The following is a 24,671-nucleotide window of genomic DNA, read 5'->3' on the forward strand; positions in this document are numbered from 1 at the left end:
GGGATCTAAAAGACTTGAAACAAACAAGCAGTCATCTAGCTGAGGGGCAACAAAGCCCACATGGAAGAAGCACACCAGTCTGTGTGACCATGAGTTGTCGATAGGATCAGGTATCTTGCATCAAAGACCCGAAACAAAAAAATCTTATTGATGTGAATGAGGGGGAGTGTGGAGTGGAGACCCAAAGCCCATCTATAGACAATTGGACATTCCCTTACAGAAGGGTTGCAAGGAAGAGATGAGCTAGTCAGTGTGCAGTATAGCACCAATGAAACGTACAACTTTCCTCTAGTTCTTTATTGGTGCCTCCCCGCCCCCCTTCAATATCATGACCCCAATTCTACCTCACAAGTCCGGCCAGACCAAAGCATGTACACTAGTACAGATAAGAGCTGGAAACACAGGGAATCCAGGACAGATAAACCTCTCAGGACTAATAATGAGAGCAGCGATACCAGGAGGGAAAGGGGAAGGTGCAGGGGAGAAAGGGGAAACTGATCACAATGATCACCATAAAACTCCCTCCCTGGTGGATGGACAACAGAAAAGTGGATGAAGGGGACAGCAGTCGGTGTAAGGCATAAAAAATACAACCAATTTTTATATTATCAAGGGTTCATGAAGAAGGGAGGGGGCGGTGGAAAATGGTACCAAGGGCTCAAGTAGAAAGAAAAAGTTTTGAAAATGATGATGGCAACATATATACAAACGTGCTTGGATGGATGGATGAATGGATTGATTGTGATAAGAGTTGTACGAGCTCCCAATAAAATGATTTTTAAAAATTGTTAAAGGTAACAAAGGGAAATATTAGGAGTCCTGGTTGCATAGTGGTTATGTGTTAGGCTGCAATCCAAAAGGTCAATAGTTTGAAACCACCACCTACTCTGCAGGAGAAAGATGGAACTTTCTACTCCTGTTAATAGTTACAGTCTTGGAAACTCACAGAGGCAGTTCTACTTGTCCTACACATGATGGCATTGAACGTGAGGTATAGACAATCCTGCAACAGCAGTAATAACAATGAGGGGATGCATAGACAGGTGTACAAATTGAACAGGTATAGGAAGGCCAATAGAACTATAACCACAAATATATATAGGTCTGACAGAGGGTCTTTCTACATTTTTTGTTTAAACACAAAACCCCAAACCAAACTCACTGCTACTATGAGTTAATGCTGACTCCCAGTGATCATATAGGATGGGATAAAGTCACCTTGTGAGTTTCCACTATGGTAACTCTTTACAGGGATAGAAAACCCATCTTTCTCACTTGAGCAGTTGGTGGTTTCAAACTGCTGACCTTATGGTTAGCAGTCCAATGAGTAACCACTACGTCACCAGGGCCCCTTGCATTTATTTCCTTCCCATCCAACTGGTTCAGTTCCCAGACTTTCCAATTGGACCAACATACAAAACTACAGACACGCTAGCTTTGCACAGTGGTGAACACATACTTGCCTTGACCCCCACAGACATGCATACCCCATCTCACAATGCCAAGCAGACTAAGATTGAAGGACTAGTTTTATCTTTACACTCAGAAAACCGGCCAGGTGCACAAGCCAGTTTGGTGGTGAGGCCTTTGGCCTTGGCCTTTTCCAGTTTGGCGATGTGAGCCACTGATTTGGGGCCCAGGATGTTGCTGCCCCAGTGAGGGCAGATTGCATTGTATCTGCCCTTGTAGTTGTCCTGATGGCTTCCACCAGCTTAGTCAGGGCACCTTTGTCTTTCTAGTTCACTTATGTGAAGGTGTTGTGAGGGTACAGGTCTTCCTGTGGACCAAATGTACCATGCCCTTGATGATGAGTATGGCACAGGGCATCAAGAAGACCACTAGCTTGATGAGGGTCCACATTATGCGCAATCACCACCAGCTAAGCCTTCTTGTTCTCTGCCAGGGTGGTGACAATGTCAGTCAAGGATACCCGAACTCAGTTCACAGGAAGGATGGTCTCTTGGTAGAGATGTCCCCTTTGACAGTCCCTGTATTCTCCTCCTGGCCTAGCAGCCTCTGTTGTCTGGTGGTCCAGGGCCTATGTGAACTGGTTGATGGCAGGCAGCACTTTCAGCCACTTGTAGAGGATTGCCTGCTACCACTGAAGCCAGATGTAGTGGGGCCATCTGACAATGTGGGTAAGGTCCCTCTTAGGCTGGTTGTACTGACCCATGCCAAAATTCTGGGGCCTCTTCTCAAACAGGCCTCCTGCTTCTTGATGACTGAGTGGTGGGATCCCCTTCTAGTCCTTGGCCTTCTTTTCTCTCGGCATCTTAGCTGGATGGATTATAGCTCTACATATCTATTTATCTTTGCTGCAAATAGATCTATGAAAAGGACAGGGCAAGATATAACAAAATAATAATTTATAAATAATCAAGGGTTCATGAGGGAGAGGGGAGTGGGCAGGGAGGGGAAAAATTAGGAGCTGATGCCAGGGGCTTAGGTGGAGAGTAAATTCTTGAGAATGATGAGGGCAATGAATGCACAAATGTGCTTTACAGTTGATGTATGTATGGATTGTGATAAGAGTTGTATGAACCTCTAATAAAATGATTAAGAAAAGAAAAAAGAAGAGTAGAGCTTACAGGGGACAAAGTTATGAAAATTTCTTAGCTGTAACCAAATACCTTGAAGGAATGAATTGCTGGGCCAAAGGGCTCAGGGCCACTATCTTAGAGGACATCAAGGTCAATTGGCACATAATAGTTCACAAAGACAATGTTCTACATCCTACTTTGGTGAATAGTGACTAGGGTCTTAAAAGCTAGTGAGTGGCCATGTAAGGTGCAGCTATATGAAACAACAGAATGAGGAAAATTACAGATTCATGGAAACAGTCCAAAGGACTAAGGGACTATGTGACTATCAGCCTCCACATTCCTGAGAACAGAAGAAACTAGATGGTGCCCAGCTACCACTAGTGATTCCTCTGAAAGGGATCACAACAGAAAATCCTGGATAGAGTCGGAGAAAAATGTGGACCCAAACTCAAAATCTTTAACAAGAATCAGGCTTACTGGTCAGATAGAGACTGGTGAAACCCTCAAAACTATGGCCCTTAGACACCCTTCAGGCCTGGAACTTCATGGCTCAACAATAGCCAAATAATTGATGGGCCTATAAGGTAAAAATGACACCAGAGAGGTATGCACTCCTTAGAATCAGCTGTTTGAGATCTAAAGGGCAGAATTGTTCAGGGGCAAAGCTCAAAAGGCAGGACTAGGAATAGGAAAGTAGAACAAATAGAAATGGTGAAAGGCAGGAAGGAGTAGGAAAGAGTGATGTTACATTGTGAGGATTGCAATCAGTGTCATGGATCAAAACATATACAAATTGTTGAATAGAACACCCATTTGATTTATTGTAGAAGCAGTTCATTTACATTTTAACACCCTGTCATTTGCTCTCCCTTTTGTCTTATTTTAAACTTGTTCTTGTTTTTAATATTTTCTGTTTTCTTTTCAACTGAGGCTTTCCTCTGTTTTACTTTGCTATTGATTTCTGTTAATTTTTTTTCTGTATGAGAAATCCAGGACAGATATTAATGCTTTCTTGGGGATATGGCAATGGAGGTTGGGCATCGGGGATATGGGCAGCTAATAACAATGAGTATAAGAATGAAGAAAAGGTTCTAAAATGGTCGTGATGATTGTACAACTCTTCTTAATATTATAGAACTATGGAATTATATGATTTGTGATTAAATCCCAACAAAATGTGGGTGTTTTTAGTTCAAAATAAAACTAAAATGAACAAAAGTGAAAGAAAGCCCATGTCTTTTTAAAAAAACATAATTTCAACGGGGCTCGAATAACTCATCACAATCCATCCATCTATTGTGTCAAGCACATTTGTAGATTTGTTGCCATCATCATTCCCAAAACATTTTTCTAGGTACTTGAGCCCTTGGTATCAGCTCCTCATTTCTCCCCTCCATCCCAGCCCCACTTCTCATGAACTCTTGATAATTTATAAATTATTATTTTGTTATATCTTACACTGTCCAATGTCTCCCTTCACCCACTTTTCTGTTGTCCATCCCCCAGGGAGGAGGTTATATGTTGATCCTTGTAATTGGTTCCCCCTTTCCACCACATCCTCCGTCCACCCTCCAGGTATCACCACTCTTACCACTGGCCCTGAAGTGATCATCTATCCTGGATTTGCTGTGTTTCCAGTTCCTATCTGAACCAGTGGTCTAGCCAGATTTGTAAGGTAGAATTGAGATCATGATAGCAGGGGCAGGAGGAAGCATTTAGGAAGTAGAGGAAAGTTGTATGTTTCATCATTGCTACAATGCACGCTGACTGGCTCATCTCCTCCCTGAGACCTTTCTGTAAGGGATGTTCCTTTGCCTACAGATGTGTCTTGGGTCTCCAATCTGTACTTCCATTCATTCACAATGATTTGATTTTTTGTTCTGTGATGCCTGATACCAGATCCCTTCAACACCTCGTGATCACACAGGCTGGTGTGCTTCTTCCATGTGGGCTTTGTTGCTTCTGAGCTAGACGGCCGCTTGTATACCTTCAAGCCTTTAAGACCCCAGACACTATATCTTTTGATAGCCGGGCACCATCAGCTTTCTTCACCACATTTGCTTATGTACCTATTTGTCTTCAGCGATCATATCAGGGAGGTGATCACACAATGATATGATTTTTGTTCTTTTAATCCTGATAACTGATCTCTTTGGCACCTCTTGATCACACAGGCTAGTGTGCTTCTTCCATGTGGGCCTTTTTGCTTCTGAGCTAGATGGCTGTGTCTTTACTTTCAAGTCTTTAATACCCTAGATGCTATATCTTTTGATAGCCTGACTCCATCATCTTTCTTTACCACATTTACTTATGCACCCAGAAAGCCCATATCTTATGTGTGTCGTGAAGTAAAATTTCTATTAAAAATAGACTTGTGCTACACCAGCCTGTGTGATCACGAGGTGTCGAAGGGATCAGGTATAAGGCATCATCAGAAAAAAAATCTTACCATAGTGAATGAAGGGGGAAGTGTAGAGTGGAAACCCAAAGCCCATTTGTCGGCTGCTGGAGATCCCCTCACAGAGGGGTCTAGGGGAGGAGGTGAGTCATTCTGGGTGCGATGTAGCACCGATGAAGAATACAGCTTTCCTCCAGTTCCTAAATGCTTCCTCTCCCCCAACTACTATGATCTGAATTCTACCTTGCAAGTCTGGGTAGAGCAGAGGATGTACACTGGTGCAGATAGGAGCTGGAGACACAGGGAATCCAGGGCGGATGATACCTTCAGGACCAGGCGTGTGAGGGGCAATACTGGGAGGGTAGAGGGTGAGTGGGTTGGAAAGAAGGAACTGATTACAAGGATCTACATGTGACCTCCTCCCTGGGGGACGGACAACAGAAAAGGGGGTGAAGGGAGACGCTGGAAAGGGCAAGATATGACAAAATAATAATTTATAAATTATCAAGGGCTCATGAGGGAGGGGGGAAAGGGAAGGGAGGGGAAAAAAGAGGACTTGATGCAAAGGGCTTAAGTGGAGAGCAAGTGCTTTGAAAATGATGAGGGCAAAGAATGTACAGATGTGCTTTATATAATTGATATATGTATGGATTGTGATAAGAGTTGTATGAGTTCCTAATAAAATGTTTTAAAAAATAGACTTGTGCTGTTATTTCAAGATGACTTCTCTAATTCACAGAAGTAGAACTTCCTGTCTCAAAAGGAATCTGCCAGCATATTTTTAAAATCTCTCCCCTTGAAATGGCTGTTCCCCAAAGCAGACCATGAACTGAGAAAATCTCAGCATCTTTCATGTAAATTTCTGCGGGTAGGTGGAGGGGCAAATCTTCCTTAATGTTTACTTTTCTAATGTTTACTCAGCAGCCATTAAATACTTCATTACCATGGAAACCTGTAGTCTTTAAGCAAAAGTTCTTTAAGTTTCTGTGATTTATCCAGTCTCGACAAGCAGTTTCCTTTCCCTTAAGGAAACAGTTTCTTCCCAATTTTCAAATTGTTGAAATCATAGAAATTTCAAAAACCAGGTTATTCATTTGAATTAATATATGGTTTTATTTCTAACTGTGTCCAAGTAGGCTGTGAAGCATTGGTGGCTCCGTGGTAGAATTGTCACCTTCCAGGATTTGATTGCCAGCCACAACATTCCAGGAACAGCCACTGTCTGTCAGTGGAGGCTTGCATGTTGCAAGGATGCTCAACAGATTTCAGTGGAGCTTCCAGACCAAGATGGACTCGGAGGAAAACCAACCAATGCAAACCCTATGGGCCACAATGGTCCTAATCTCAGTCCATCAGGCGGTGGACCAGGCAGTGTTTTGTTCCACTGTGCAGGGGGTCATCATGGAACTGAAGCTTTGGAGGTGGTAGTTAAATGCACTATTACAGAGGCATGTTGGGCAAACCCCACTTTTATCACCAACTGCACGGCAGGAGGAAGGCCCTTGACCAGATGGATTGACCCATTGGCCATAACAATGGATTGAAACATAAGAACCATTGTGAAGATGACACTGGACCGGGCAGTGTTGTGTTCTGTTGAACATAGGATTCCTATGAGTTGAGACTGTCTTGCTCACACCTAAGAACACCAGCAACAACTGCTTGGTAAGGATCAAGATAAATACCAGTCATTCTCCACCATCATCAAGATCTTTGTCACTAGTCACTTCTGCGGCACATTGTATCTTAACCTAACCACCCTAAATATCCTTGGTCACCCAGGTCAGGTCATCAGGGCCCAATTCAAAGCTCAGGAGTCTGTATAACTCCCTGCATTTTAGATCATCCAGCCCCTCTTTCTTCCTCTAGTTCCCTGGGATTAGCTAGGTCACAAGCTGGAAGCACTCTGCCCTTTATTGACTGCAGTGCAGCATTTCTGATACCCAATTGTCCAACATGTTGAACTGATACCCACGGGGTTGCCAATTAGAAACCCCCATGTGCTCCTAGGGAGAAAGATGAGACTTTCTACTCCTGTAAAGAGTTACAGTTTTGGAAACCCACCAGGGAAATTCTACCCTGTCCTATTGGCTCGCTCTGCATTTAAATAGACTCAATGGCTGTGAGTTTGGTTTGGTGGTCATCCAAAGTCCTAACCCCTCACAACAGAGTTAGGACTCTGTTCTTCTTACCACCTGAGCAGCCTTACTTTGAAACTCCCTTATCACAATGAGAACAGATACTAGCTAAGAGATGCATTCCCAGCAGGAACCATTCATTGGCCCTAGAGTCAAACCACCCTCTCTCTCCACATTCTTGGTCATTTTCATCAAACGAGGAGGTCTTGAATGATACAACTTCAACCTCTAGGATCTCAGATAAGTCCCCGGGGGCTCCATGTATGTGTCCCTGCAACCTGCCTGCTGAGCCTTGCTGCCAGAGAGGAGCCTGTGCACTCCCTCCTTATTTACATTTGTTTATGTAATGGTCTGACTATTTTAGAAATAAAATCGCTGAAAGCCAAGTGGACTTGAAGCACTTAACATTGTTGAAGGCCAAGAGGACTGGAAGCACTTACGGATGAAGATGAGGACTATATATAGACTTCCGTGTAGATTCTGCATCAACATAAAGGAAACAAAAGCCCTCGCAACTGAGCCAAGAAGCCTCATTATGATAATTGGAGAAAGTACTAACGGCCTTAAGATTTTCAGGTTACCCACCATTAACATCCATGAAAAACAATAGTTAGGAATCAAATTGTATATGTCTTTGGGTACATCTGCTGCAAAAGAACTCTTTAGAATGTTCAAAAGCAAAGATGTCACCTTGAAGACAAAGGTGTGTCTGTCCCATACTATGGTATTATCACTAACTTCATCTGCATGCATACACTGGACAATGAACCAGGAAGGCCAAAGAACTGATGCCTTTGAATTATGAATTTCCTAGGGACTGTCAGAAGAAGGAACAAATCTGTCTTGGACAGTGTACTGCCAGAATGCTCCTTCGAATCGAGACTGGCATGACTTCATCTCACCTACTTTGGATTTGTTACCTGCAGAAGGACATCGTGTTTGGTCGAGAGTCAGCAATGGTGAGGAAGATGTTTAATAAGGTGAGTTGACACACTGGCTGCAACCATGGGTTCGGACAAAGCAACATCTGTGAGAACAGGGTTTCGTTTTGTTGTCCATTGGGTCTCTGTGAATCAGAACCCACTTGAGGGCAGCTAACCAAACAGAAAGCACCTTTGCTTTGGTGGTCTTAAGGAAGCAGACACAAAGACCCAACCTAGTTCATTGTCCCACCCCAGAGCTTACGTACCACCAGCTAATAACAACAACATAACCCAATGAGCTCAGAAGAGACTAGAATAGCAAGCCAGGGTCCTTCATTGGGCGATTTTGATGGGTACTAATTAGCATGGAAAAAGATGACATTAACATGATCAACAAAATGTTGCAGCATTTCATGTGCCTTTACCACATACCAGACATGTTAATGGGCACAAGGTTGGAGAAAAGCATCGTGGTATCTGCTCTCCTGGAGCTCAGGAAAATAGTGGGGGCAAATAGTGAACAAGTAGACAAAGAAACCATCATGAAAAGTGATGAGGGTCTGAAAAGATAGTTCTCGAAAGATGCTATCCAACTGTCCAGTAAGCACATGAAATGTTGCTCAACATCATTAGCTGTCAGTGATATGCACATCAGAACCAGAAGGAGATATTAGCCCGCACATACCGAGGCTGGCTATAATGAAAATGACACACACATTAACAAATGCTGGCCAGGATGTGGAGAGATTGTGCCTGACCCAGGCATGACATCATAAGCTGTTGCTGAAGATGGGAAGCTTCAGAATGCAATTTGGCCACTCCTTAAAAGGCAACAAACACACACAGCTACCCTCTAACTCAGCAAATGCATACCTAGTTACATAGCCAATAGAAATGAAAGTGAATGTCCACACAAATACTTGGGTATTTCTAAAACTTATTCAGAATAGCCCCAAAGTAGAAATAACCCCAAAGTCCATCAGCTGAAATGGGACAAACGTGCTCCCCAGACTATGGAATATTCCTCGGCAACAAAACAGAAGGAAGTACTACAGTGTGGATGAACCTCAAAACCATTATGCTGAATGAAAGAAACCAGGTGCAAAAGACCACATATTGTAAGACTCCATTTATAGGAAATCTCCAGAATTGGCAAATGCGTCGAGATAGAAAGTAGGTTAGCGGGGACTGGGGAGAGAGGGAAGAGTGGAATGCCTACTGATGCGCATGGGGTTTATTTGTGGGGTCGTGAAAAATGTTCCAAAATGACCAGTGGTGTTTGTCTTTGTTTCCTAATGTTTCCATAATAGACGAGATTTATTTTCTCATCACTCCGGAGGCTGGAAGCCCAAATGGAGGACATGAGCAGGGCTGTCCTCTTGGTCAGATCCTTCCCTGGCTCCTTCCTGGTAGACTGGGCGTTCTTTGGTGTTTCTTGGCTGCCTTTTCTCTGTGGGTATAATTGTTTCCTTGTCTGTTCTCCAGTTTATAAAACCCCAGTCATAGAGGATTGGGATTACACCCTACACCAGCCCAGACTGATCTCATTCACTTAACTGATCATATCTGCAAAGAAGCACCTTGTTTCTTCAAACAATGTCACATTCACCAGCACAAGAGCTAAGACTTCCACATATATTTCAGGGGAACACAATTCACACCATAACAGTGACAACTCCGATGAAGTGAAATTGACATGAATGATGCAGCTCAGGCCTTTGCAGAGGAGATGGGCTTTCCTACTCCAGGAAAACTTCAGGAAGGTAAGGAATCCAATTGTGCGAGAAGACAGCTGCAGAGTATGTGTGCTTCCTGGCACAGGGACGTGGGCAGAAGCAATGGGGGAGGAATAAGCTTGACTGCGGTATTTTCAGGGGTTCCAAAGAGTCCTTGGCTCTTGAGATCCTGTTCTATGTTCCTCAATAGTGCCAGGCCTGGAAACTTCTGGAAATACCAGATTCTATTTTGGAGCGGACAGTGTGATTGGGGGAAAATCTTTCTTTACCACTCCCAGCCGTGCAATTAGCAAGGCAAGAGACAAGATATGAGCGAAACAGCCATTGTTAACCATTACAATAGAAGATTCAGATTCTCTCTTACACACATACACACACACACACACACACGCATGTAAACACACACCTACAAACCAAGCACCTACAGTATTCTTTTTGCTTTTGTTTTTGTTTTTACAAATGCTAGATAATTTTAAATATATTGAAATCTGATGAAGAGAGTCTTCGGGAGCAGAAAAGATGGAAGAATTTGGATTCTTCTTAATTACCATTGGCTTTGAATGCATTCCACTGCTTGCATTTAAAATAATTTCACGAGTTTTGTTCTAAAGGACCTCCATCTTTCAACGTTTTATGGTTGCAAACAATATTGCACCCTCGTGACTCTGGCCCTTAGATGATCCTTCTGATCCAGAACTAGACATCGTAGGGACTGGTTCTCTGGAGTTTTTAGGTCAGACCATAGTTTTTTTTTTGTTTTTTTTTAAATTTTTAACAATTTATTGGGGCTCATACAATTCTCCTCACAGTTCATGCATATACATACATCAATTGTATAAAGCACATCTGTACAATCTTTGCCCTAATCATTTTTTTCTCTTTTCTTCTTTTACATTTTATTAGGGACTCATACAACTCCTACCACAATCCATACATATACATACATCAATTGTATAAAGCACATCCATACATTCCCCGCCCCAATCATTCTCAAAGCATTTGCTCTCTTCCCAAGCCCCCTGCATCAGGTCCTCTTTTTTTCCCCCCCCCCTCCCCATTCCCCCCCTCATATGCCCCTGGTAATTTATACATCGTTATTTTGTCATATCTTGCCCTATCCGGAGTCTCCCTTCCCACCCCCTCTGCTGTCCCTCCCCCAGGGAAGAGGTCACACGCGGATCCCTGCAATCAGTTCCCCCTTTCCAACCCACTTACCCTCCACTCTCTCAGCATCGTCCCTCACACCCTTGGTCCTGAAGGTATCATCCACTCTGGATTCCCTGTACCTCCAACCCTCATATGCACCAGTGTACAGCCTCTGTCCTATCCAGCCCTGCAAGGTAGAATTCGGGTCATGAGACCATAGTTTAATAAGAAACTCAGTGGAGCGTGTTTGGTCTTAGACACTGTGCTGTTTTGGAAAATGATCTTCATGCTGCCAGCTTCACACAGGAGGAACTTCAGGGTCTGCCTGGAGGCTGACTTAGCATGGATGCAGTCCGTCCTTGGTGGCCGCTTCTGTAACTTGCCTTACACTTTGATGCTGCCTCTGGAGAAACGAAGCTAGCAGTGACACATAAAGTGACCCACACAGCCTGCTGTCGCTGTCTACTCTTCTGAGTACCTTCCCCCAAGGCTTGGGAACTTTATGAAAAGAAAAACTGCAATCCATAAAGTTAAAGATAGAACTGTCCTGACTAATCCATGCACCTAAGCCCATCACATCAAAATACATAAAGCAATAGCACTGAAGAAAATAATAAAATAACTGCCAGAAAAGATTTCAAAGCACCACTTCAACTCACTTTCTCAACTCATGCTAATCATGTAGAAAAATATAAGTGAGTTTTGGGGGCTCTGAATTAATTAATAACCAAGAATATGTCTATCCAGATAGGAAGACCCAATTAATTGCTTCCATCAACATTTCGGCTCCATTTATTGATGGATGTTATAAGAAATGGCAGGAGTCCTGGTGGCATAGTGGGTGACAAATTGAGCTGCTGACCACAAGGGCAGTAGTGCAAATCTAGAAGCCACTCTGCAAGAGAAAGGTGAAGCCTGCTGTTCTTGTAAACATTTACAGTCCTAGAAACCCAAAGGGACAGTTGTACCCTGTCTTATGGGGTTGCTTTGAGTTGCCATGGACTCAATGGCAGAGAGTTTGGTTGTTGGTTTCAAAGATGGTATCTAGTCAAATTTCTATGTATTTCGTACACCATAAATAGCCATAATCACAATGTACCTTGGTCTTTAACTCTTCAATTGCGAAGGAAAATGAAAAGCCTTCTTCTGATGGTCTTTTTTTTTTTTGTTAAAGCATGAGCAGCTTGAGTTTATGGAAACTTATTTATAAGCTCATGAAGTTCTCACCAGATTGTAATGACTTGCAAGTCAAAAAATTAATTGAGGAAAAACAGCATCACAGAAGTTCTGACTTTGATTTGACGTCAGTGGGTTTTAGAAGCACTTTTAGCAAGTTGCTTGGCATCTCCTGTATCACTGAATGACTGGAGTTCCAGTAAATGTGGAAAGATAACAACTACTTGAGATTACTTCAAGTTACATCACAGCTTTGGAATAAACGGAATCCGGGGCATTTCTGTTGTTGCTTGCTTTTATAAAGCTCTTGCTTGTTTATGTGAACTCTGAAAAGCCTGTATATGAACTTTCAAAAAGCATTTCACAGCGTTGCTTTTTTTTTCTGGGGTGGGTGCAGGGGAGCAGAGACGTCTGCTTTTACTGCATCCATAATCATTGTTATTATTAACTGCTGTTTCCTTGGTTCGGGATTCATGATGACTCCATGTACACCAGAGCAAAATGCTGTCCAGTCTTATGCCATCCCCATGATTGGTTAGGGACCAGGCTATTTGATTGATAGGTTTATCAATAACATGCAGAAGTGGGTCACCAGACTTTACTACCTAGTCCATCTTAGGCCAGAAGCTTGTTGAAACTTGCTCAGCATACTAGTAACACACAAGCCTTTACCAACAAAGGGGTCGTAGTAGTGTGTGAGATATACTGGATGGGAACTGAACCCAGATCTCCCACATAGATGACAAGGACACAGCCAGGAAACCCAAAGAATGGTCGGGAGCATCTCTCCGCTGTCCTCATTTTGCAGGTAGGCACACCAGGTTCAACCGGTAGAGGCGACTCTCTCCCCCAAAGTTACAAAGTAGGACCTGAGATGCCAAGGCCTTCCAGCTCTTAGTCTTTGTTTCCTCAATTGTCTCCTTTCCCAGTGGGGCCCTGTTAGATGGCCTAAAAGTCACCCAAAAATGTGTTCATTGGGCACCCAGCAACAGCTAGAGCACATGTCCCTGATAACTTATTTGTGGTACAGCAAGATCTTTCTTGAGAGATTCTAATGCTAGTGACTTCAGATACGACGGCAGAAGGCTGGGCACTGCTATTGGTTGAATTGTGCTTCTCCAAAATTATGTTGAAGTCCTAACCCCCAATACCTATGAACGTGATATTGTTTGGAAAGAGGGTCTTTGAAGCTCTTATTAGTTCACATGGGCCTGTCGTGAAGTGAAATTGCTTACTTATGGCTTATCTATTGATGTTTTTGTGACTGCTGCCAAATGATTGGGGCAGGACCCTGCAAATAGGGTGTATGAAACACCAGTAAAGGAGATTGGTCAGTGTTGCCATTCATCTGGGTATAAGACAACCATCTCAGAAGCAGGAAGAATTGAATGACACAATCATCAAGATAGAAGAGTTACCAGTGGAGCATTTGTGAGAGCCCTGGAGGAAGTGGCAGAGGCAGCAGAGGCATTGGAGGAATTGCTGTGCCGAGACCATGAGACAGAGCAGAGGAGCAGGCAATAGACTTCCTGGCCTAAAGAATAAGATAGAGGTCAAGGAAACATGTGATTGGGAGACTGAGGAACAGAAAGAGATGTGGCTACTGACAGAGAAAAGACATTGTTTTGAATAGAAGACTCTATCCTTAATGTTTTCTGATCCTCATTTGTCATAACCTGTCAACTTTCCCAATAAACACCAAAAATCATATTATCAGAAAATTTTGTTTAGCTATTGCCATGGATTCTCTAACTCAGCAGAGAAGTAGGGTGTAGAGGGAGGAACAGTTGGTGTCAAAATAGCATAAATAAGGATGGAGGCACTTCTCCCTAGTGAAACTGGAGAAGTCACATGTGACCCAGAAGCCATTTCCTCAGGGTCTTAATCCAATACGAATGAGGTCCTTATGAAAAGGGCAGAGATACAGACAGACACGGGCATACAGAGGGAAGAGGGCCATTTGAAGATGCAGAGACTGATGTGAAGCATCTATATCACAAAGTAAAATAAGGACAGCCAGGAACCACTAGAATCTGGACTAAACAAGGCAGAATCTTTCCCTAGAAATATGAGAGACAGACAGACAGAAATATAGAGAATGAATGGCCCTGCTGATATGTTGATTTCAGACTTTTACCCTCAAGATGTGGTTGTTGTTGTTAGGTGCCTTCTAGTTAGTTCCAACTCAAAGCAACACTAGGTACAACAGACGCCATGTTCTTATGTTTGAGCCCATGGTTGCAGCCCCTGTGGCAATTCATCTTGTAGAAAGCCTTCATCTTTTTTTCGCGGCCTCTCTATTTTATCATGCATGAATCCTTTTCCTGGAACTGGTCTCTCCTGATACATATCCAAAGTACGTGAGACAAAGTCTTGACATCCTTGCGTCTGAGGAGCACTTCGGTTGTACTTCACTCAAGACAGGTTATCATTTTGGCAGTCCATGCTACATTCACTATTCTTTGCCAGCACCACAATTCACATGCACTGGTTCTTCTTTGGTCTTCCTTATCCAATCGGATATCTTTATCCGACTGTGATAGGTAGATTTATGGTGGCAACTTGGACAATAAGAACATGTGGGATTAATAAGGCCCCAGTTTGTTTGGAGGGTAAAAAGATAAATGGCTCGGCGAGCCCCGCTTCCCTCTCTCTTGCTCTCTGGTGATCAGACCTGTGTGTGGCTGCCTTAGCTAGTTCTCTGCCTCAACTTGCGAGCTACACTACCTGTGGGACACACAACCCATGGATCATGTTGCTAGAGCTTGGGGTTCCTTCGAGAACTGCTTTGCCACACTGCTGGTGTATACATCTCTTGAGCTTTGGACTGTCAGATCCTGTCGTCTGGCTCACTGTTGGTGACCCGCCCTGCTGTTTGCTGCCTGTGGCCAGACTGCCTGCATTTCCCTATGGAAGACTCAGTTGTCTGCTTCCTTGACCTTGGATCCAGCAGCCCTTGTGAGTTGAAGGACTTACAGTATATCAACTGTTCCACAGAAGTGAGTTGAACAGAGTCCCCTGTATTTCTGTGTGGACTGTTTAGCTGTTATATTCCTTTGTGCTTTATAGATCTATATCTAATCTATATCATCTATATCTATATATAAAATTATAAGTGCCCTGGTTGTGTTTCTCTAGAGAACCCTGTGTAACACACTGACCTTCACATATATATGAAACAATTTAAAATACCCTAGTGCATCTTCATTCTCAAAGTGACATCGTTGCTTTTCAACACTTTACAGAGTTCTTTCTTGAACAGCAAATTTGCCCAATGCAACTCATCTTTTGTTCTCTTGACTGCTACTTCCATGAGCATTGATTGTGCATCCAAGAAAGACAAAACCCTTGCCAAATTCAATCTTTTCTGCATTTATTATGATGTTAATTATTGGTTCCGTTGTGAGGATTTGGGTGTTCTTTACATTGAGTTGTAATCCATACTGAAGGCTGCAATCCTTGATCTTCATCAGCAAGTGCTTCAAGTCCTCCTCACTTTCAGCAAGCAAGGCTGTGTCATTTGCATATGGAAGGTGGTTAATAAGCCTTCCTCCAATCCTGATTTCATTCTTTTCCATATAAGCCAGCTTCTCAGCGGGATTTCTCAGCATACAAATTTCAGTGCAGCTTGAACTTCTACCTTCAGTTCCATTGGCTCTTGCTCATAGGCGACCTCCCGAAATCCAGTGACTCTGCAGTCTTTTCATCTTCTCGTACTATTTTCGACATCATGCAATATTTTTATCAAAGAATCTTTTGCTATTGTAACTCAAGGCTTAAATCTCTGCATCAGTCCCTTCCCTTTAATGGATGCTTAATACGTTCAACTCTTTTGATTTTCTAACCCTAGGTCTTTGCATATTTCATTATAATATTTTACTTTGTCTTCTCAAGCTGCATCTTAATTTTTTCTGTGAATTCCTTTACCTCATCATTTTCTCCATTTGCTGCAGCTACTCTATGATGAAGAGCAAATTTCAGAGTCTCTTCTGATACTCACTTTGATCTTTTCTCTCTTATTAATGACCTTTGCTTTCTTCTTATATGATGTTCTTGATGTCATTCCATAGCTCATCAGGTCTTCTAGCATTAGTGTTCAAGGTGTAAAATCTGTCCTTGAGATAGTAAGACAATAAAGCTCTGGATCGTTTTTCTTTTTTAAGCCACCCATGTTTGTGGCACTTGGTTACAGTTGCCACAGAAAACTTATACTGGGGCAATAGCTTTGAAGTCCTGTATCTATTTTATCTTCCAATCTATACTTACAGTCAGTACTTATTTGGTTTCTTATTCCTTTGTCAGAATGAGAAGGTCTAGAGCATGAGGGTGCCCTTGGGTTAAGAACAGTATTCCCTCCTTATTGTAAAAAATAATCAAAACTCAAAGAAATGGACACATCAGGTCTATTTTGAGCAGTTATTCTGTATGCATGTAAGAAGACCATTCTGATTCCAGAAAAGGCAAATGACTCCAAGTATGATAGTTGCAACAAAATTTACACAGAGAAGAGAAGGAAGAGGAATAGCAGATCAATCATTGGTTAATCTTCAAATGATTGATGGAATCCCTCTGGTGGATTAATGGGACTCCATTTTATTGACATCAACTGATAGCAAGTCATAAGGTGGTCTCTGCTCTTCGACCCACGCTTACCCTTCCTTTTAAAAAAATGTTTTAACTTCGGATTGTGAATTGGGTGAAGGTTTTCAGAGCAGATCACAGTTTTGCATCCAACAATCCAGCCATATTCTGATTCAACTAATCCAATGCAATCTTCTCAAAGTACCATCGCTGATCTCATGTCCTCCCTGTTTCCTTTTTCCATTGCTCCCTATTTCCAACTCTCTGAATTTTGTTCTTGAACTTAAATGGTTGATTATTCTAACATTTGGGTGCATTCACTTCCAGACCTAATGGTGACTAAGAGCCATAATCTTGGGATTCTAACAATCTTTATCCAACCAGTAAACCTGCTCTCTTTTATAATTTTGCATTTTCTCCTGTGCCTTTTTGTACATTATTCAGGGCCTTTTATTGTGGTCCTCTTCAGATCAGTTGGCAGTGGGAGCTGGGCACCATCTAATTTTTCTGGTTTCTGAGTCATGGAGACATGTTGGACTAATTGTTTCCATGTGGCCTTTAATTTTTGTCACTCTTCTTTCCTCTGGACAAGCAGCTCTGTATTAGAGCTTAAATTCTCAACACTTGGTTTACAAAACACGTATTTCTTTTGGTCTCAGGAACCGGGAAACCACTCCTCTATTCATCTCCGGGCAGGCCCGCCCACATGCAGATACACCCATCTACGAGTATCTGGCATAAAGACTGTTACCCATACTACACCATGCTTCAAGACAAAATTGTATTTATTTGTCATTTCTTGTATGAGCCCCTAATAAAATGATTTAAAAAATTAAATTAAAAAGAAATATTTCACAATATGTAATTATATACTGTTTTGTGATTCATCACTATGCTTTACTGAGGTTCAATTTGTAACAATGAAAAGACATCCTGCATATCAGATATTTACATGACAATTCATAACAGTAGCAAAATTATAGTTATGAAGTAGCAACGAAAATAATTTTATGGTTGAGGATCACCATAACATGAGGAACTGCATTAAAGGGCCGGGGCATGAGGAAGGTTGAGAACCATTGCCCTAAAGAGATACTTGGCTGATTGGAGAAGGGTGAGAATAATCCACTCTCCAAGGCATTCTGCTCAAGGGCAAGATTGTCTACACCCCTGGTTAATGATCAGAAAGCATTTGCTGGATGCTTGATCTATGTGGGGACTCTGTTGTAGCAGACAGTCACTTGGGAAAAACCTGCTAGCTTTGCTCTGTGGACGAAAGGCCGGCGACATTGACTTTCAACGCATAACAATCTCCATTTCTTTTGGGTGATTTTCCAGGGTTCCTGTTCTATCGCCTGACTTTGCAATAAGGCCAAGGAGAAGTTCCCTACCCTTCAGTGACCCTTTTCATTCCTTCGTGTTCCCAGGCGTTAAGAATAACCAAGGGTCAGGAGGCCTGTGGGGTTGCACAAGGCACCTTATGTGCCATCAGGACTCATTTTGACTAGGGCCTTGCCAATTATGCATTTGTTCCTCATAAGAATGAATCGTGTCTGTCTACGCAGATGTTGCACCCTCAAAAAAGCAAATTCTGCAAGGAATTCTAAAATGAGAATTCAAAAAATATATATATGTCTGCCACGCAAGGTGGAAGCATTCCAAATGTGGGTGGCTACTAAATAAAGTGGCAATAGAATAACTCAAAAATATTTAAAAACATAGATGACAAACCAAAACCAGATGGAGTTTCCACACATGAATTAGCTGTGTCTAGGTCTACTATTGCTGGCCTTAGAAATGAACCCAAGGCAGCCATTGCTGAAAACGAGGCCCAAATAAGGAGTAAAGAGAAAACACATTCCTTCTCCTCTCCAAGATAAAACAGGAGGGTTAGCTCCTCTGCCCTCAAGTCAAACTGACTGGAGCCCTGTGCTTGGCAGGGCCCAGTAACACTGAGAACAGGATGCAATCCCCAGAGGTGCGTTTTCAATAAAACAGAATCCTTTTGAAATCGCCTGCTAACCTTTTCCATAATGTTTTGACTGCGGGAGAAATCAGAGTTCCTTGGCTCAAGGAAAAAATAAATGAGTTACTGATAAGCCTTAAACTCAGCCCTACCCTTTCCAGTAAGAGCAGGGAGCACAGAACCTGGATTTTTCCAACGATAAGAGCTCACAGGTCCTAAGTTCAGGACAGAATCATGAGGGGCCAGCAATCTGACTGGGCCTTCTTCTCTGCTCCATCTGCTAGGCCTGAGCAACCCTTGACTCGCTTAAAGCTCAACTGTGTCTTGTTTAAAGTGAATTTACCAAGTGTGTCTTTTCTCTAGCCTTGTCTTCGTTCCAGCAATCTACAGAAGGCAACGGGTGCACATCTGGAGTGGAAAGACTGGCCACCTCTGTATTTGTTCCTTGTTATGAGTAGGTATGAGAGTTATCCTGGGAACCGGATCATCAGGAGACCAATTAGCCAAACAGCCCAGTTGGGAACCCTTCCAATAAACCAATTAGTGGAGACATGATTATGTAATTAGACAACATATTTCACGGAGACGCTGTGAATGACAACAGGGAGTTTGACAATGTGGCAGCAGCGATTGGAAGGGTGAACTACACCAGGAGGCGCAAAGTTGGACATTAAAAAGTGAAGGATTTGTTTTTGTAGAGAGAGATCAAGCTTGACCGTGCTTGGCAATGGTGAGAAATGTAAGCTTATTTGGAGTTTCTTATGATATGTGTCTATATCCCTGAATCTCCTATACAGTTCAGAGCCTGTGCAGGAGAGGGAGATGGAGAGGGAGAGAGAGGGAGAGAGAGACAAGCTTAAAAGCTTAAGGCAAAAAATAACAGACAGGCTCATCAATAGCCAGGATTTTGGTGGGCTTTGTGGGAGTGAGATCCTGTAATAGCTTTTTCTGTCCAGTCTCTTAACCTTACTACAGCATAAAAGACCTCTTTTTATCTAGCCGACCTTCCAACATCAACAACTTTATGATTATCCAGGTCTACCCTATGTTGAAGCACATAAATCTCTCTGCCTGTAGCTTAACATCCTAAATTCTAAACTTGGAATTGCTTCTGATCTGCCCCAAATTGCCTGACCTTGACTACTGGCAAATAGAGTGCTATTAGCATTGCTTTTGTGCTTATCTGTTTCTTCCGCTGAAATGTACTCCTTGAGGGCAAGTATTTCAGTGCCTGGTGCAAAGGCTGGCACACAGTAAGCGCTTAATAAGTATTTCAAGAGTGGGTGATAGATGAATAAAACAGAAAGAGACTATCTTGAGATTTTAAAAAGAAATCATTTTATTGGGGGCTCTTACATCTCTTGTAAACAATCCACACCTTAATTGTATCAAACACATTTGTACATATGCTGCCATCATCATTTTTTCTAAACATTTTCTTTCTGTTGGAGTCCTTGGTATTAGCTCCTATTTTTCCCACCTTCCCCACCCTCTCACCCTAATGAATCCTTGATAAATTATAAATTATTATTTTCATATCTTACACAGACTACTGTCTCCCTTCACCCACGTTTCTGTTGTTCTTCCCCTTTTGGGGGGGTGTTATGCGTCAATCATTGCTATCGGTTCCCCCTTTTCTCCCCATTCTCCCCCCACCTTCTCCCTACTCTCTTGATATTGCTACCCCCATTTCTGTTCCTGAGGGGGTTATCTGACCTGGATTCCACGTGTTCAGAGCTCTTGTCTGTACTAGTGCACATGCTCCAGTCCAGCCGGACTTATAAGGTAGAATTAGGGTCATAATAGTGGAGTTGAGGAAGCTTCAAGGAAGCAGAGGAGTATTGTGTGTTTCATTGGTGCTATACTGCACCCTGGCTGACTCGTTTCTTCCTTGCGACCTTCCTGTGAGAGGATGTGCCATTGTCTGTGTCTCCAGATCTTTCATCGCCTCGAAGTCTATGATGACAGAGGTAGAGCTTGATGTTGGTGTTGGTGCGGAGCTGCCGTTGAGCTGGCTCAGACTCATGGTGACCTCACGCACAAGGGGATGGGGCTGTAGTGATCTAAGGCGTTTCCACTGACTGATTTGCACAAGTAGTTTGTCAGGCTTTCCCCCCACTTTTCTTTATTCTGGAAGCTCCACTGAAACCTGTTCAGTATCATTTCAGCATTCAAGGCTCCGCTGAGAGACAGTTGGTGCTGTGTAAGAGGCACATTGGCTGGGAATCAAACCTGGGTTCCGACCATTGAACCATCATGGTCCCCCAGAAGACTGGTTAGAAGCACAAATGATAGAACTGGCTTGCTTGGTCCTGCATATTCCTGTTTCTTTATACTTGTAACTGTGACCAAGTTACTTTCTCCACGTAACTGTGACCATGTCACATTTCCCCCATGTAACTGTGAGCAAATTACTGAACCTTTCTGGGCCTTCAATCTACCATCTTTACATTGGAAATAATACTTATCTTAGAGTATGGTGAACATTATATGAGTTCATACATATAAAACACTCAGAACACTGCCAAAAACAAGGAAGACACTCAATTGTATAAAGCATTTTTCTTATTTGACAAAAACGTAGTGGTCCCCCATTTGCTTGTACTTAAGGTTTTGTTCCATCCCCCTTGCTTCCCAACAAAGTAATCCTTGGATAAGACATGTCCTAATATTAAATCATTACATATCACACCATCTCCCTTGTAATGGTCCCACTACATAGTGCCAAATTTATTTTTAAATGAAAAAAAAGGAGGTACTTTGAAAGCCATTCCAAGGTCTTAGTGACCTAAGTATTTGGGAACTTATTAACTTTTATTGAATCATTTTCACTTATGTGCTTATCCATGACTATGCTGCTGCCTCCCATTTCCCATTAGTTCTAAACTTTATCATAGGAACAAAGTTATAAGAGTTTGTGCAAATAAAGTTGTTGTAGTTTTTCATATTTTGTATGTTCTTTGTGATCGAAGTTTTCTTTATTTTGTTTTGTTTGCTGTTGGTATTTTTTCTCCCCCAGGCTTTTCTGTATATGAAAACCAAGATAGGTGAATCTATAGAGACAGTAAATGGCTGAATGGTTTTTGGGGTTTGGGAGGCTAATGGGGATCTAATAACAATGAGCACAAGAAAGAAGAAAGACATTCTCAAATGGATGGCGTGATGATTGCACAGCTCATCTTGAGATGACTGCCCTATTGACATGTATGAGATGTGGATTATGTACTCAGGAAGCTGTTGAAAAAGGAAGGAAGAAAAACTCAATGGCTGTATATTTCTCTGGTTAAAGTCAAATGTGAAAGGAATAAACTCCAAGAACAGGGAAAAAACAAAGTTCGTGAATGTGGTTTACCAATCAACGTTCTGACATTTCCATCAGGGGCATTGCTGGGAGGGTTTGCGGGGTGTGGAATGAACCAAGTGACACTGGCGGGGGTGGGGGTGACAATAAAATGACTCTCCCTGTATCATGTGTGTGCCTCAACAAAAACACGATCTTTTGAATTGCCATATTCCCGTAGTTCATTGTAACAACAAAACATGTTTTTGGTAAGTTCAGCTTACATATATCAATATTCTTAAAATGAATACTTTAAGCTAATTTACTTGTTGCACGTTCTACTGCACTCCTACAGGAGCTCTGGTAGTGGTTATGTGCTGAGCTGCGATCAAGGTCAGCAGTTCAAAACTACCAGCCAGCTCCAAGGGAAAACGATGGGGGTTGTCTACTCTTGTAAACAATTACAGTCTGGGAAACCCACAGGGGCAGGTCTATTCTGTCCTAGAGGGTCGCTGTGAGTCGGCATCGACTCTGGCAGGAAATGCAATTTCTTTTGCTTGATGGTGGTCCCATTAGAGCATCATCGCTGCCCAGTTGCAATCAGATGAACAGAGTCTGCAAGTGCTGTAACCACAGGCTATTGTTTCCATTGCTGCCAGCGTTTTCATAGCCCTGGATTTTGTCAACTTTTCTGATGCTTTAGCCAACATTTTACGGCAGTGGTTCTCAACCTTCCCGATGCCACGACCCTTTCATACAGTTCCTCATGTGGTGGTGACCCCCAACCATCAAATGATTTTTGTTGCTACTTCATCGCTGTCATTTTGCTACTGCGATGAATCGGGCGACCCCCGTGAAAGAGTCGTTTGACCCCCCCAAGGGGTCGCGACCCATAGGTTGAGAACTACTATTTTATGGTAATTGTTATCTGTGCATCCATACCAATAACCATCCTTTTTTGAAGAATAAAGAAGTAATTAGAGGAAAAGAAGGAGAAAAAACTTTTATAAAAGGTTTGTGACCAGCTATTAATAAGGCAATTGATACTGTTTCAATTCAATGTAGATTTTACGAGACAATGGTGTTGTTATTTCCATATAATCAAAGAAATAGTACATTTACACAATGTACAACTGCATTTCTCACACAGTATTTTATGATGAAAATTGATAAAAAGCATAACTCGGGCTCCCATATGGTCTGATAGGGGAAGAAGTCCATGAGAGTGCGGGCAGGGGTAGATGACACCATTCAAGTTACAGCACCAGGTGACACCACTCAAGAAAACATCTGCCTGTGTCCGTGTAGAAGGTTAGAGAAATTCTAAGTGAGCCAAATGCATCTTGGTCATTCATCTGTGCATTCCTCTTACATGGAGGGAAGCCTCGACGCTCAGTTTTACTGGCACTTGGGGAAGAAGGATGTTAGCAGTGAGCTGGCATGGGCACAAGCTGCCCTGGAGACCACTGTGCGCGTCAAGGAGCCAATGGAAGAGGCCTGGGGGTGCCTGGTGAGTGCTGGTGGCTGAACCGCTTCTGAAATAAATAATTTCATGGTCTCGAGGAAGAGAAAGTAAAATTAAATGGAGAAATGAAGTCCTGATGGGAGAAAAAAAATAAATACACCAACCAGGCTGTACGCTGTGGCATTGTGGTCCGTGGTGCTAGCACTCTTTGGGGTAAATTGCCTTTTCCCCAGGCCGCCCTTAGCCAGCTATGCCCAGAAGTAAAACCAAATGTGACGCATAGCGGCGACTCTACAGGACAGAGTCGAGCTGTCCCGTAGAGTTTCTGAGGCAGCCTGCCAGGGAATCAGTGTCCCGGGGAATGGATGGTAAGTTAAAACTGAGTGCCTTCACCACTGGGCACCAGGCATTCGCTACAAAACCGCCCCTAGGGGATCAACAACAAAGAACACCCCAAAATCTGAGGGAAATGACATTAATTTAGTCGAGGTCACAATGGGGCTGGAGTTTGTTTCAGCCATTTATTTTGTAGCTCCTGTGTGGTTTCTAAAATTCAATGATCAGATCCTAATGCCACAATCCCACACAACAGAGGTAAAATCTAGAGAGAAGAATGTTCATGTGATGCTCAGAGAGTTGGTCAGCCCAGGGATCCCCAAGGTCCGTCCACAGTCACGTGATTGGGGACTGGCCTGGCCACATTCTACCCCTGGCCTAGTCACAGGCCTTGCCAGCAGTCCTTACTTGGGGGCAGCTTCTTGAGAATGGTTTCCTAGCCCTCCCCTGACCCAGTGATGGCTGGGTTACAACCGAAGCTCTGCGCAGAACAGGAACCTTGAAGGAAAACTATTTTTTGTTTCACGGCCCACGGCTCTGCTAAGTCTTCCTCAGGGCCTCTGAGGGCCCGTTGGCGTGGTGGTCAGCAGCAGTTTCCACCTCCCCTCCCCAGTTGTTCTCTTGCTCTGTGCTAGCTCCGGAAGCTATGGAAGGAGCGCCCAACCTCTCACCCAGGGAACTAGCACCTTCAAAGAAAAGGGAAAAGCTGCTGTGGGGACTGAAAACTAGACTTGTGATAGGCATTGTCAATTTTCTATAAAGGTATGTATTTTGCTTTCGTTTTGGAGAAGAGTGTTTGGTGGGACAGTTTATTCTGGGGACTCCCATAAGGAGTTAGGCAGTGAGTTGCTCCCCCACATGGCCAGCGGTCCAAACCCGCCAGCCCCTCCGAGGGAGAAAGACGAGGTTGTCTTCTCCTGTGCAGAGCTACAGTCTCAGAAATCCTATATAGGGTTGCTATGTGTTGGAATCACTTCCGTGGT

General features: G+C 42.9%; 1 pseudogene; it reads right to left on the reverse strand.

Annotated features, from left to right (window-relative positions):
• Positions 1-1,493: 1,493 nt before the first annotated feature.
• Positions 1,494-20,633, reverse strand: LOC142433159 (large ribosomal subunit protein eL8 pseudogene; annotated as a pseudogene).
• Between the last annotated feature and the right edge of the window lie 4,038 nt (positions 20,634-24,671).

The sequence above is a fragment of the Tenrec ecaudatus genome, chromosome X, assembly GCF_050624435.1.
Source record: "Tenrec ecaudatus isolate mTenEca1 chromosome X, mTenEca1.hap1, whole genome shotgun sequence".
Lineage (NCBI taxonomy): Eukaryota > Metazoa > Chordata > Mammalia > Afrosoricida > Tenrecidae > Tenrec > Tenrec ecaudatus.